Source organism: Cupressus sempervirens, chromosome 8 (genome assembly GCF_028749045.1).
Source record: "Cupressus sempervirens isolate cs-2001-9-10 chromosome 8, ASM2874904v1, whole genome shotgun sequence".
Classification (NCBI taxonomy): domain Eukaryota; kingdom Viridiplantae; phylum Streptophyta; class Pinopsida; order Cupressales; family Cupressaceae; genus Cupressus; species Cupressus sempervirens.
The window spans coordinates 618,001,554-618,018,263 of NC_143125.1; positions in this window are offsets into that span (position 1 = coordinate 618,001,554).

The following is a 16,710-nucleotide window of genomic DNA, read 5'->3' on the forward strand; positions in this document are numbered from 1 at the left end:
TGGATGAAATGGTTAGACTAGTTCCTCACATGGATGCTAGGGTTCTTATATCACTTCTCCCTAGTAAAGAAATTCCTACTAAGATTAATATTAACGTGCTTAATGAAAAAAAATCTCCCTATTGAAGTTTTAGGGGGCTTGAATGCTTGCTTTCTATGTAGGAAGGAGGGTCATCATAGAAGAGACTGCCCCATCATTAATAAACCTTCTGCTAAACTTGCCAGTACCCCTAATCCTCCTCCCAATCCCCCATTACTGGTTAATCCCCCTATTGTTTCCACATATGTTGGTCAACCTACTAAGAAAGCCCCAGTTTCCTCTAGTAGTACCCAGTCTACTCCCAATTTGACTATATCTCCTTTTCCAGAGACTATGTCGGGGCTTGACTTAGATGAAGGACTTACATTAGTTAGGAATACGAAAAAGAGGAAAGGGATTACCTTGTGTAACCCTAAACCCAAGAATCTTAATGTTATACCCAATACTCCTCTCAACATGAATCCTCCTCTGAGTGTTGACATGATTGAATATCCTGCTCTTATTAATGAAATTGTCAAACTCGCTTTGAATCCTCCAAAGTTACCACCAAAAGTGTTTAAGGAAATTGATGATGATTATATTTTTGAAGTTATCTTTGCTACTAAGTCACCTCAAAATGATTGTAATATGAACATGGAACCATTTGACTTTGATGAAACTCCTAGGTTAGATGCCATCTCCATAAAGAGGCGTGGGAGGCCACCAAGGTCCAAAAATAAAGGTGCCAATAAGAAATCTAGGGATATTCCTAGTAGCCCCATAATGTCTATTGAAAATGCATGCCAAACCCCTTTCAATGTGTCCCAATGAATTTCTTATCTTGAAATGTTATGGGCTTGAGTCTCTAGATAGAAAATATGTTGTTAAGCGTGTTTTAAACTCTTTTAATTCTATTGATTTGTTTATGATGCAAGAAATTAAAGCTACTAGTTTCATGCTTGATACCAACCTTAATTTTATCTAGAAAGATTCTATTAAGTTTTATTCTAATCACATCAGGGGTAAAGGTGGAATTATTGTCCTTGTCAATCCCAAGTGGAGGATGCTCATATCTAATAATGGCATTTCTCCCTGTCAAAGGGTTGTCTAGTTTATTGTGAATATTAATAATAGACCTATTGGTTTTTGCTCTATTTACACTCCTAATGATACTAAAGCTAGAATTTTTCGTTGGAACTAGTTATCCACTCTCCCTGATAGTCCTTGGTTTTTTGGAGGAGACTTCAACATGGTTGAGTCCCAAAATGATAAAATTGGTGGCAATCCTTTTAGATGGAAGGAATATGAGAATCTACATTGGTCTAAATTTATTAAATCAAAATTCTTGTTTCATCCTCTTGCTAACAATAAAGATTCTCATCCTGGAATATGGCACACATTGTGTAATTTCCAGCAAGGTCAATCTAGGATCTATTCCAAATTAGATCTCTTTTATGGTAATAAGGACTTCTTTTCTTTTCTTCCTGATAGTAAAGGTAACATTGTCTTGGTTTTTGCTACCACCCTGTCTAATCATCATCCTATTTTCACTTATATTAGTATCAACTCTAAGCCTATTTGATTAAAACCTACTTGTACTAAATTCTTGTTGAATACTAAACTTCTTTAGGATGAAGATGTTATTTGTGCCTTGCAAATCATCAGAAACATCAACTTCTATAATATTAAGGAGTCTTCCATGATTGATAAGTGGAAGGCTAATCTTCCAGCTTGGAAAGGTTTTCTTCAAACCATAGGCCAAAAGTGTGCCAAAGACTATAGATTCGCTAAAAAACTTCTCTATTCTAAACTTCAAACCACTGAGTATAATGTTTAGGCTGACCCTTCTAATATGGATCTCTTGAACTAGGTGATTGCCACCAAGGATGCCCTCAACAAGCAACAACAGACCAAAATTCAAGGAGCTAAAATTTGATCTAGGGTTAATTGGCTCCATCATGGTGATCATGGGTCTAAACTTTTCTTTAATCTTCTTAAGCAGAAACAGATTAAAGAATCTATCAACACGCTTGTTATTAATAATTAGGAAGTCTCAGATCCTGAATGCATTTCTTTGGCCTTTGTTGATTACTATAGTAAGCTTTTCTCATCTAAAGATTTCATGGAGGCTGATGATATTAGATTCAAATGCAAGCCTCTTATTCCTATTAGATTGGATGCTGAAGATGTCACATATCTCTCGACTCCTATAACTATTGATGAGATCAAAGGGGCTATTAAAGCCCTTAAGGATGACAAGGCCCCTAGGCCTGATGGGCTTCCTATTGAATTTTATAAGGCTAATCTTAGTTGGATCAGCAAGGATATGCTTGATCTTTATAATGAGGCCATATGTGCTAGCTCTCTCAGTCTTGAGATAAACAGGAGTATTATTAAACTCCTTCCTAAGGAAGGGGATAAATCTCTTATCAAAAATTGGAGGCCTATTATGCTCCTTTATGTTTCTTATAAAATTTTAGCAAAAGTTTTAACCCTTAGATTAGTTCACATTCTCCCTAAGTGTGTTAGTAATACTCAAACGGGTTTCATTAAAGGTAGATACATTCTGGAGAATCTTATTACTACTTGCGAAGCCATGGATTGGGCTAAATGTTCTCATCAAAACTCTGCTTTTCTCCTCCTTGACTTTGAGAAAGCCTATGATAGGGTTGAATGGAAGTTTATCATCATGATGTTGTAGTCTTTTGGTTTTCCTCCTTATTTCTATAATACTGTTCAAACTTTGCTCAAAGATGCATGTGCTCAAATTGAGATTAATGGATCTCTTTCTAACCCTTTCCCTCTTGATCAGTCCATCAGGAAAGGTTGCCCATTGGCTCTTTCTCTCTTTGCTATTGTTGTTGAAGCTTTATACTATATTCTTAGAGATAACACCATTTCTCTGGAAGTTAGAGGTCTATATCTTCCTAATAATGATGAGCTTATAAATAGAAAATAGCCACTTTGCTGATGACATGGCTCTTTTTTTCAACTCACTGATAACAATCTTAAGAATATACAAGTTAAGTTGGATTTTTTTTGTACTATTTCATGTGCTAGGATCTCCCAAGCTAAATCTATTTACTTGGGTTGGGATGATTAGCCTCCTGAATGGTTCCTTTAGCACAAATTTCAATGGGGAGGCCCCAAAAAAGTTATCAAGTATCTTGGTATTCCCTATTCTTTTGATCCTTCTCTTAAGGACATGTGGGCTTGGGTGAAGGCCAAGATTGAGAATAAACTTAATGAATGGTATAATAGATCCTTATCCCTTGCTGGGAGAATTCAAGTTTATCAAAAACTTTTGTCTTCTTATAGTATTTATTACTCTTCTACTTGGATGTTCAACAAATACCAAATTCTTGAAATTCAAAAGGCTATCAGGCATTTTCTCTGGTCTAATGGCAAGGGAAAAAGAAAATGTCATTCTATTAAATGGGAGTTGTGTCATACTAATAAGACCCTGGGTGGGCTAGGGTTAAAAGATCTCAAGTTACAAGGTATAGCTCTTTCCACTAAGTGGATCTTTCAGTCTTTGGAAGGTGATAGCCCTTAGAAAGTGCTTGTTAGACACAACATTGAGAGAGGTTTTCCCAAGGAGGCTAGATCTTGGAAGAACCTCCCTTTTTGTGACCTTATTGTAGATAAATTTTTGGTTATTGTTCAAGGTTCTATCATCTTCAAATCTATCTGGCATGCCCGAGACCATGTCCAAAGATTTATCACCAATAAGGACTTTTATAATGATAATCAACTTCATGGTGAGAGATCCATTTGGTGGAATTTGAGTATGAACAATAAACCCTTAGCCCTCTACTAGGGATGTTCTACAAAGTCTTGGGCTAAATCTAGTATTATTCAATTTGTTGATATCTTTGAGCATGACATTCTTATTCTGTGGGATGATCTTAAGAATAAGTTTAACTTACCTTAGTCTCAAAAGAAGACTTATAATTTAATTGTGCAAGCTTCTAAAGACCTTCCTTCTATCTGTCATGTGGACTCCTTTAGGCACCTTAAATGTAAATGGCCAGATGGAACTGTCTTAGACAAGCTTAAAGCTAAGAACATATGCAAGTTCATTGATCATAATGAGGATATTATTGCTCATTTGAACAAAATCTGGTATTGTTCTTTTGATAATAAAACTTGAAAGACAATGCTAGATTATATTTGGAAAAGTCCAGTTGAGCCAAAGATCCAATGTTTTAAATGGCTTATGTTAATTGATAGACTGCCTATTAAAAGAGATAATCAACACTCTAATTTATGTAATATTTGTAGGTTTCCTAATACTGGTAGACATATCTTATTTGATTGCCTCTTTGCTAAAGAAATTTGGAACCTTTTTGGTATATACTATCCCTTTAATGTGAATATTATTGAAATTGTTATGGATCACATTAAAGGGCTTAGTAAGGATGCTAATTTTTTCTAGAATATGTTGTCTTCTAGCATTCTTTGGTAGATCTGGAAATGCAAGAATGATGAAAAATACAAAGGTAAGCCAAGGGTTCTTACTAAGCTTTATCATAAACTCACACATTTTAAAATATTCTTGCAAGTTCAAACCACCATGATTATTGAAAAGGACAAATTACGAAGGTTTCTCAAGGATGGCCAAGCTGTGTTCTTCTTCTACAAGCTTAACTATGGGTATCAATGGAGGACGACACTTGATAATTTGTAGATGTTTGAGCATACATGTTGGACATTGAACCAAGCTATTAAGAAGAATTATAACGCCAAATAGGAGATCTTTATGATGTCCCAGATCCAGAAGTGGAAGAATATTGTTTGGATGGAAGGCCCACTCGGTTGGACCACGTAGGTGGATACCTACTACGATATTTTTCACTAGTTATGTTGCTCTCTTTGTTGGGCTCTTGTTGTATATGATCTATCCTAGTTGTTTTATTGCCACTTTGGTATCGATGTGAGGCTTTGCCTCCTTTTTGACTCTCAATGAATTGTTTTTTTCTTAATCTCTCTATAGCTAATAGAAAAAAATATTTTTGGAGATAAATATATGTGAGGTGAAACAAGGTATTGTACCCTTGAGATTGTTGTTGGTTTAATTTTCTTTATCCTTGTCTACAGATCAGTTGCTAGATTTGTGATCTAAGACCTCTAATTATTTATTCTTATTTCTAGGCTCAATCATGAATTTTAGAATGTAACATAAGTTTAGTATTCAATGAGTCTTACAATTGGTTAAGACTATATATTTAATAATTTATTTTGATTTCTTTTTAAAATCATTCATACAAATTAAAAACATTTGAATTTATATTCAAATAAATAAAATATTTATTATTAAATAATTTTCTAGCATCAAAATGTAGGTTTATCAACACAATAGTCTATGTAATGTATGTTTTTAAAATTTATTGAATAAGTAGTTTTGGGATTTGACGTAGGATGATTGCACTTTCTCTAAAAATACATCAAATAGTGTTTGTTAGAATTGCGCATGAAAAAATAAATTCAAGATGTCTAATTATCATAACCTAACTATGTGTGTACACACACACACATATGTATATACAAAAGGAATGCACAAGTCAAAGTTTCTACCTTAGTATAATGGTGTTTTGGATGTCATTCAAGTGTAGAGAACAAATATCATCACGCATGAATTGTGAAAGTGATATAACTATAGTGAATGAGACATACAAGTTTTCTTGATCAAATATTAAAGTTTACAATGTTATCAAAAATCGATCTACAATGACCTGTTTATGTTTGCATAAATCAATTTACAAGGACCTATTTTATTTGTAAATTTTGCAAGAAATAATATCATGGATGTAGATTACAATTGTAAGATTGGAAGATATTCAAGGTAGCAGTGATGATGGTGGCTATGATGGTCATACCATACAGTATGGAGGAAGTTATAGTCATGGTGAAAATGGTGATACTATGTCAATGGTTGAGGTTGTCTTAAGATTTGTTTCTAATTGAATTATACAAATATACCTATTCTTTATATCTTTTTTCTTTTTCTTTTTTTTATGATACAATATTTATAAGAAAATATATATGTAAATTATTGAGTTAAAATTTATGACACAATATTCAAAATATTGTAGTACATAATTTACTTATATATATATATATATATATATATATATATATATATATATTCTATTTAATTTGAATATAATAAATTATATTACATTTTTTATATTTTTTAATTTAAACCTAAAGATTATTTATATACTACTTTACATCAATTTTAAATAATATAAATAAATAATTTAAATATAATAAATATATTTTTATTTTTATTTTTAATAGGTAATTGGCTAAAGCCTTGATTATTTATTATTGCTTTTTTTTTTATTGTTAATTAATTATTGTTGTGTTAGATTTGAACCTAAGATCTCCTTGATGAGAAGCTCATAATTTACTAATGTGTTGTAGGCTCTTGCCTATAGTAAATATAATTTTATATGATATAATAAAATATTAAAAAATGTTGTATATAAATAATTCTCTTAAATTTTTTGGTGGTCAACCATCTTTGGAAGATCCATTTTCAATTATGCTCAGATGGAGTTTTGCATAGTTATAAAACACTCTATATTTAAAAATTATAGAATATTTACTTTGTGATATTGCTATCAGGATTTAACTATGTGATATTTGAATCAAACTCATTGACCCATGTTTCATGAGTAGTGATTCAACATGAATCTAGAGCTCATGAAAATAAATGGAACACTTAACACTCATTAGATCTAGGTGATGCTCACAAGGGTGAAACACTGTGACTTCTTGGGAGGTCACCCATCCTAGTACTACTCCAGCCTGAGTGCACTTAACTATGGAGTTTCCTCCATGTTTAAACCCAAAGCTTGAAACCCCAGTTGCAAAACCTTCATCAAGTGTTGTGCCTTATGAACCATTCATTAGAAAGCCCTTAAGCTCATCAATTGATAAGTAGGAGATAATTTCCATAGCAAGTCAAATTGTGGTATTGCTATCAAGATTTAACTATGTGATATTTGAGTCAAACTCATTGACCCATGTTTCATGAGTAATGATTCAGCATGAATCCATCTCTCATGAGAATAAATGGAACACTTAGCACTCATTGAATCTCCTGCTCAACAAATGAGCTTCCACCTTCACGTGATTGGCCCTGATTAGTAGAGAATATTAAACTATTCTTGAAACCAAGTGAAGCTCAACAATAACCTATGATTGTATGACAACTAATTGTGTGAATCTATTAGTTTCAGTCATTGTAGAAGGATGCCATAGTTCAATATGCAATGTCAATTCATATTCATATGACATCAAGCGGACCTAAAAAATGTAACAAGTTTACATTTTTGTTGAAGGTTTTTAATTAGGTAGTTTAAGTTATAGACCATTATGAACATTGTTCATAACGATGGTCTATAATTTTAAAAACTTAATAGACCTATTAAATAAATGTAATCATGTTTTATTTTATCAACTCCACCTGTTGTCCATGCAGTTGAATGCAATTGCATGTGCATTTTCGATTCAAAGTGGCAAAATCTTATTTTGGGTGCAATAGAAAAATGGCATGCACTAGAAGATGGGAAAATGATGTCACTTTTGTAAGTCTAGAACCTTTTTCGTACTTTAAACATTGATCATTTCTTAAAGATTTAAGATGTTAACAAGGAATTTAGATGTTAGGGGGGGAGGTGGGGCCAAATAAGCTTCCACCTTCATGTGATTGGCCCTAACTAGTAGATAATATTAAACTATTCTCGAAACCAAGTGAAGCTTGAAATATTAACCTATGATTGCATCATAGCTATTAAATGTTTGCTGCCAATTTTTTTATTAATATAGCATGTCATCACAATTGTGATGGCTGACCATCGATCCCACAACATTCCTGCCACATACCCATTCCAATTGTGATGGAGGTTTTTGATGGCTTACTGTGGGACCTATAGAATCTTTGTCACACAAACCTCACAATTGTGATGGTGCCTTCAATATATTTTTGTCATAATTCTTATGATGAAAATGAATGGTTTTCGAAAATGTTAGCCCAATTTAAAGCCACTTGTAGTTGTTTCAATTGCAACGATAACCCTTTTCGTCACAACTTGTGATAGCAAAAGTCTGACGCATGTCCAATGAGAGCCAATTTTGACTAATGTTGGTTGGGAGATGGGTTACTATTGTAATTGTGATGGCCTACCATCACAATTTAGGCCTAAATGTAGTAGTGTCAAGAATCAAACCAAGAAGATGTACACAAGGATTATATTTACAAGAACATGGAAGAAATCCTTTCTTTTAGGACAATGATCATCTTTGGAAAATTTTATGAGATATATAGGTGCAAGAGCACATCAACGACAAGAAGTCTAGTGGCGATAGGAAGATAGCATGCAGTATAACTGATGCAAAATTTTATTGCAACAGGAAGGCTACTAGTGACAGGAAGATAGCATACAATATTATTAATGTCAAAGTTTATTGCAATAGGAATTCTAGTAGCTATAGGAAGACAACATGCAATATTATTAAAATGTAGAAGTTTTACAACAGGAAGTCTTATAGTGATAGGACAACATATTAAAATGCAAAAGTTTTATATAAAATTTAAATGATGTCCACTTGTCATTGTAACTGATGGAATATGATGAGTCATATAATCAATACAAGAAGACTCATTCTATAACTGCCCATGAATAATATATAATGAGTTGGAGTTTTTGAAAAGGACACCAAAAAGAATAGTTAATAATGTAGTGTTATTAGCTTTCTGTAGTTCTAGAAAACCATTTCTTTTATGTAGTTTTTTTAAGCTCTCAATAAAGTTTTTCATAGTTTAGTTGGAGATTTCTTCTTCTATTTCTTGGTGTCATCATTGTAAAGGATAAAGATTTAGTCTTTTGTTATTGAGTTCTGTAACTGATTCAATCATGTATGGAAATATTGCAAAATATGTATTGATCTCTATTTGTGGGTTTTCAGTTTAGAGTTGTTTATATTGGAGTTCATATGATTTGGGTTCGAATTTCAAGTATGTTGACAAATAATAACATATTTTCTATAGAAAGGTTTCATCTTCCTATCATTTTTGAACATAACTATGTTACTGTAGATTTGCAGAAATAATATATGTTTACTTTGAGTTTTCCTCTATTCTGATTTTTTTTAATTAAAGATTTGGAGAGACATATTTGTGGATATGCTGAAATGCATAGAATTTGAGTAAAGAGTTCATTTTTAATCTTATTGTGATGTAGAGAAAAATACATTATTGAATCCCTTAAGTGTTTAATTCCTTAAGGAGAGTTCTAGTGTTGATTACTTTGCATCATATATGAAGGTTTTCAAAATTTCAACCATATGTTGGACTTATTTAAGAAGAATAAGACTATAATATTAGATTTATAAAGGAAATGGAGGCCTTCTGGATTTGAATTAAGTAGGCTCTATGAGGTGACCAAAAGAGATCTAGACTCTTCTTCCCAAATCAAATTCATAGTTGATATGTTTGACACAATATCTAGATACTTGAGTTACATGGACCAAGAATATCAAAAGATGGAGCAAAAGTTGGTGCCTATCACTTCCAAATATCATTAGCTTATTCATGCTACTAAGGATAGTGAGGGAAGAATAAAATATTTGAAAAATACATATAAAAATATCTTTAAAAATATAAATATACATAAAATTTTATTAGAGATTAATAAAGAATAGATTTTTGTCTCATACTCTAATTTCAAGTGCCTAAGTGTGTGTGTGTGTGTGTGTGTGTGTGTGTGTGTGGAGAGAGAGAGAGAGGAGGGGGAGATATATATATATATATATATATATACTTAAACATATCTACATTCTTTTACCCCTCCCTATCACTATCTTATCTTTCACCTCTCTTTACCTTTCACCTCTCTTTATCTATATCCTATTATATATATATATATATATATATATATATATATATATATATATATATATATATATATATATATATATAATAGGATATAGATAAAGAGAGGTGAAAGGTAAAGAGAGGTGAAAGATAAGATAGTGATAGGGAGGGGTAAAAGAATGTAGATATGTTTAAGTAAAAATATATATAAATGTTGAACTATAGAACCCCTCAAAAAATAATGTTGAACTATTCCAAGCCATAGCTATAATAATAATTTTAACAATTACCTTTTTCGATAGCATATGTTTCCACTGATATAAGAATATAAAAATAGAGAGGGATAACGATTCGACTAGATATATCATACTAGCAACATTTGATATATATTTCACTTTCAACGTAATCATAGCACCCTTCAAAAATAATGTTAAACTATTCCAAACCATTACTATAATAACAATTCCAATGATTACATCTTTCCATAATGTATGTTTTCACCAATATAAGAATATCGAAATAGAGAGAGATAGAGATCCAACTAGATATATCACACTATCAATATTTGATATATATTTTACTACAATCATAAACATAACAACTCCCCAAAATAAATGTTGAAATATTTCAAAGGTTGTGGGTGGGAGATGAAGAACTCAAAAGACATAATAAAAATTTGTACACCTCAAAAAACAAGACAAGAGATGAATCAGGATGCATATGCACCATAGACACTCTCGACTCCAAGTTTGTGACCTTACTCTTAAGAACCCTTCTTATTGCAGAGATATACCCTAGTTGATATATTGCACCACATGGAAGATGAATTTAGGTGGCCATATTTTATGATATTTTCTTATATAAAAATGGATATTGTGCATAAATATAAAGAAAAGAAAAGTATACAAGATCTTAGGGAAGCATGTAATGGAGATTAAAATTCATCTCATGTGAAATTGAATTTGCTAATGCGTGTTACCTTCTATCAGACACTCAAAGATTTAAAATCTAGTTGAATTGAGATTGTGTTGCAATCTAGTACCTATGAGTCCAACTCTTACAATTCGTGCTCCTAATAGGACCAAATATTTCTTATTCATTAAAGCTACGCAACAATCTACTTGTATTTTACTTCGGGGGCTCCTATAGAAGATAATTGTCCTTTGCATTGGGATGCATCCTTAGAAGAGTAGAACAAATAGCAATATGTCTGAAGCTTTTAGAAAAAAATTAGAATATTACAAAACATCAGATAGGTTTCTAAAATTTTGTTTTAATATTTCTTAAATTTAAAAAATAATCAAACCCCTTAAATTAGAATACATCAACAGTAAAAAAGAAATATCGCTCTGCTTGTCGAGATGGTGGAAAACGGGAAATATTGCTCTGTTAGGGTTTTCTTGATACATGCGAACTTTCAATTTTTTTTGTGTACGACCTTTCGCCTGCACTCCCCTTCTATCGGCACTTTTCATATCGCATTTATTGCGAGATCTTTAGGTTAGGATATAATGGCTCCAGCCAGCAGTGAACCAGATGTTTCTAGTGTTCACGTTGTTGCTTTGAACTGCCATGGCGCCACCACCGAACAAATGCCCGCGCAAGTTTGTCCCGAAGGTTTTCCATGAGGTAATCCTGATATTATCCTTCCTTTGCAAGAATTTGATGCTGCATGTGACTAGTAAGAGCAACATACCTTGATAGGGTATTTTATTGGTAGGACTCCTCCTGAAGCTATGCTCAGAGAATGGGTCAACAAATGTTGGACTCCTCATGGAGTCCGCCTTGATGTTGTGCAAAACCTTACCAAAGGTTTCTTTTTATTTCACTTTGCTAACCCATCACAAGCAATCGTGGTCTTTAACAATGGCCCTTGGTCTATGCGTTCCTCTCTGCTTGTTTTTCAGAAATGGTCCCGAGACTTCACTATCTCGGATCATAAAAAGCTTAGGGTTCTTGTATGGGTCGAATTCCCAGGTCTACCCTTGCCCTGCTGGCCTTTCATTGAGTCTATTGCCCAAGCCCTTGGCAAAGTTGTTACCAAGGAGCCTGAGAATTTTTTTAATGCTCGCCCTTAGCGGCGTGTTTGCGTTGAAGTTGATCTTTCCAAAGATCTCAAGGATTCTATGGAAATCCAAATTGGAACTCAAACCTTCTCACAGAAGGTGCTTTACTTGAACCTACCTAACACCTGTTATAGGTGCCAGTCTGCGGAACACAAGATCAGGGATTGCCCTTTGGCTACACCTAGGGTCAAACCCCAACCTAAAGCAGTGCCTATCAAACAAGCCGAAGGAATAAAAGAAGAATGGGTTACTATTGGGCCCAAGGGCAAGCCTGCCTTGAATCTCTTGGCCCCTAAGCCATCCTATGCGGCGGTTACCGCGATTCCTCATACTTCCACAGAAGTGTCAACGCCTGCTAGCGTGGAGATGCCAGTAGCTTCCATTGCACTTGTTTCGGGGGTTTCGCAGGTTTCAAACCCTGCTGGTTCACAAGGGATCAAGGCGGCCGCCAAGGCCTCATCCTTGGCTGGGGCTCGTACTCATCTTGCAGTTTCTTCCATAATACCACCAGCAACAAGGCATTCTCGCAGTCCTCTTGGATGTGCGGAGATATTAGGGGTAAAATGGTAGGCTGTAAGTCTAGAAGATTTTTCGTCTGACTTCCACCCGATTTCTACCTTTTTGCAGAATAGCTAGTCCTCTCTAGAGGACGAGGATGATATGGAAGAGTTCTCATGAACTTCCTCTCATGGAATGTTCGAGGTCTTACAGATCTCCCTAGAAAGTTCTATGTCTGGGATACCCGTCATAGACTTGGGAATTTAGATTTTTTTTGCCTGCAAGAAGTTAAGATTTCTGGTTTCATGCTTTCTACTGCATGCCACGTCATTTGGCAAGATAGCGTTATGTTTTCTTCTCAGCATGAAGCTGGCCGAGGTGGTGTAGTTACTCTCCTGTCACCTCGCCTTCATTCTGCTATTATCTCGCATGGTTCTAACCCCACACACCGTATTATTTGGCTTTTGCTTTCCATTAACAATCATTCTTTTGGAGTCATTAATGTTTATGCCTCCAATGATGTTATGGAAAGGGCACAAATGTGGGTTTGGCTTGCTGACAACTTGCCACTAGCTACTTGGGTCATGTGTGGGGACTTCAATATGGTTGAAGTGGCCTCTGACAAAGATGGCATTCTGCCTTTCCGTTGGACAGTTGGGGAAAGAGAAGTCTGGTTTTACATGCGAAATAAATTGGGCCTTTTTGATCCCAATACAAATCGCCGCCATGGTCATGGGGCCTGTCACACTTGGTCCAATTTTCAAGCCGATCCTGACCGCATTTTGAAACGTCTTGATCATGCTATGATCTCGGCGCAATCTTTTTTCTCCTTCTCTGAAGATCATGATTTACCTGTCATTTCTCTGACCGATGTGACGTTGTCGTACCACTATCCCATTTATTTTTGCATTTCTTGGCAAACAGCTGTCCCCAAGGTGGCCAAGTCTCAATTCTTCCTCAACACGTCTATGTTGTTGCATGCTTCCACCATCTCCCACATCCAACGTGTTTGGAATTTGGAACCACGTCCGCATTCCCATCGAGGTTGGATTCAATGGTGGAATGACGCCATTACGAAAACTACTCATTTTTTGCGTATCTACGGGCGTCAGCTGGCAATGTTCAAAAAATGGTCTTATGAAGCCAACACCCTTGCCCTCAAAAAAGCCTCTGAAGCTCTCGCCTTCAACCCCTTTGATGTGGATATACAAATTCAGCCTGCCAGGCTTTGCCATGATAAGCAAATTGCTGATAACTATGTTGCCCAAGGAGCCCAAATCAAAACCCGTCTCCACTGGTTGGAGGTTGGCGACAAAGCCTCAAAGGAGTTCTTCCAGACTCTCCAAGCCCGTCATACCAATGTTGGGATTAAAAAGATAAAATAGGGAACTGATGTTCTTTCCAGTCTACCCGACATCCTGCAAGCATTTGTTCTTCACTATGAGAACGTCTTTGCTTCACAGGGCAATTTGGTTGCTTGGGAGGAGGCTCTCAAAAAGTGTATCGCTGTTACTCCAAACCGCCTCGCAGTTGAGCAACGCGCTTTCTGTGAGCAACTTCTTTCCCTCCGAGACCTTTAAGAGGCAGTTTACTCCATGGCGGATGACAAATCCCCTCGGTGTGATGGATTTCCCTCTAAATTTTACAAACATCTTTGGGAGCAAATTGGTCCTGATCTACACCAAGTCTATCTTGAAGCATATCATTCTAAAAGCTTAGGAGCAATTATAAATAAAGGCAATATTAAATTCATACCTAAAGCTGGTGATCTCGAGGACATATGCAACTGGAGGCCCATCACCCTCCTGAATGTGTCTCATAAGATCATTGCCAAGGCGCTCTCTCTCAAAATCTGCCATATGCTACCTTTAATTGTGCGGCCTGAACAAACTGGCTTCATCAAATCCAGATATATTCCTTGACAACATCATTACTATCTAGGAAGGTATGGAATGGGCCCGTAAGTCAAAGCAACAGGCTATCTTTTTAAAGATAGATTTTGCTAAAGGCTATGATCGCATTGAATGGCCTTTCATTTTGACTATGCTTCAAGCTCTGGGTTTTGGTCCCAATTTCCTTCAGTCCGTGGAGATGCTCTTTGGTGATGCTAATGCTTGCATCACCATCAATAATTCACAATCTGAAGCTTTTGGACTTTTTTGCTCCATCAGGCAAGGTTGTCCACTAGCTCCAGTGCTTTATGTCCTTGCTGCTGAAGGTTTTGGTTATTTACTTGCTCACTCTATGTCTTCAGGATTGGTCCGTGGCATTTCCTTGCCTGATTCTTCCTCCTAGTTAGTCAATGGTCATTTTGCTAATGATTCTTTTCTTACTCTTCTTGAAGATGAAGAAAACATCAAAAATGCTTTAAATTGTCTGGACACTTTTTGTCAAGCCTCTGGCTCTACCATTCAATGGCATAAAACGCTCTATTACCGCCAGTCTTTCTTGCCAGCTCCAACTTGGCTCGGCCAGTTTCAATGGAAATGGGTTACTCATGGAGAAATCTTCCACTTCCTTGGCATTCCCTTTGCTTTCCAGGCTTCCCCTGTGGAACTTTCGAATGTTGTGCTTGCAAAGATTAGCAAAAAGCTTGAATATTGGATGACTAAGCCGCTTTCTCTTGTTGGTAAATTTCATATTTGTTCTAAGATTCTGGCTGCCACCCATTTGTACTATTCTTCCTATTGGGCTCCCTCCAAAGCTTCCTATCTCAAACTAGAACATTTGCTCAGATATTTTCTTTGGGCCTTTGGTTCTGACCATCATGGTTTTCACAGAGTTGCGTGGGATTTATGTTGTCTCCCCAAGGGAATCTGGGGGTCTCGGCCTGCTTTCCACTCGGAAGCAGGGCCTTGCCCTCTGTGCTAAATGGATTATCAGAGCTATTTCTGGAGATGAAGCCTGGAAGATACTAGTAAGGCATTGCATTTCTTCCGGCTTCCCTGTTAACAGATCGGCTTGGAAGGGGATTGGTTTTCAGACCCTTCTCACTATGCGTGAACCAGTGGTCATACAGGGCTCTTTTGTTATAAAGAGCATCTGGAAAGCTTGGGAAGCTGTTGAACCTTGGCTTCGTTGGGCTGGTGATGAGTTTCACAATGGGCTATCCTTAAATCAACAGAACATTTGGTGGTCTCCCCTGTTTGCCATCCAGGGTACTCCTCTTGCCAAGACTCAAGGTGTCAGTGCTCTGTGTTTCTTCAAACGTGGCATCCGCAATACCAAGGATATTTTTTCAAGAGTCACCATGAATTTTAGGTCATGGGAGGATATACAAGTTCAGTACCGCCTTGTTAGTTCTGATCGCCAGACTTATGACCTTCTATTGTCTTCCATCCCTGTGCACTTAGTTCATAAAGTGGGGATTCAATCTATTCGTCCTTGGTGGCATGATTGGAAGTGGTATCATGCCACTCCATTTACCAATTATAAGCCCAATATGGGGTACAGATGGCTTTCACCCCACCTTCCAATAGTGGACACGCTTAATCAATGGTGGCATTTGCAATCTTTGCTTTCTCAATGGAGAAAACGTTTCAACACCATTTGGAGTGCCATTACAGAACCTAAGATTGCCCACTTTGCTTGGTGCCTTGCCTTCCAAGGTCTTCCCCTGGGGCCTCAGCTCAAGCACATTGGGGTTCTTGATTCCAGATGCCCCTTCTATGGTCAACCTGAGTCCTTTTTGCATATTTTTTGATTTTGAAAGCGTGCCCAAAATTATTGGCACTGGATTCATGATTTTTTCAAGCCTTTTAGGCCCGAACCTTTTTCATGGCACATGATCCTGCTGGGTGATTCCCCCATAATTCCTCCGAAGTTCTCCCAGATTTGGCATACCTTCAAGATGGAAATTTTGTTTACTCTATGGAAAGATAGGAATGCAGTTTTATTCACTCACATTTTTTTGGATGTTAACATTGCAATGTACACTAAGGCATGCATTTGTAACAATGTCATTATGCAGATACAGGTGCAAGCTAATAAAGTTGCCCTGGAAGTTGCGCACTTACAGGAATTGTTAAATCATTGGGGCAATGCTCCATGCACCATTGCCAGAGTGCCTCTGGATGTCTCGGTCGATGCCTCTTCGTCTCGTGGTCATTGTTCCCGACACCAGTCCTCTGGCCGCCATTCACACACGCCGCGCTCCTAGGGTCCCCGCCACCGCTCTCCCAGCAGTGGACATGGCGGTTGGAGGTGCCGCTCCGCTTCCCCATCGTGTGGTGGTTCTGGCTA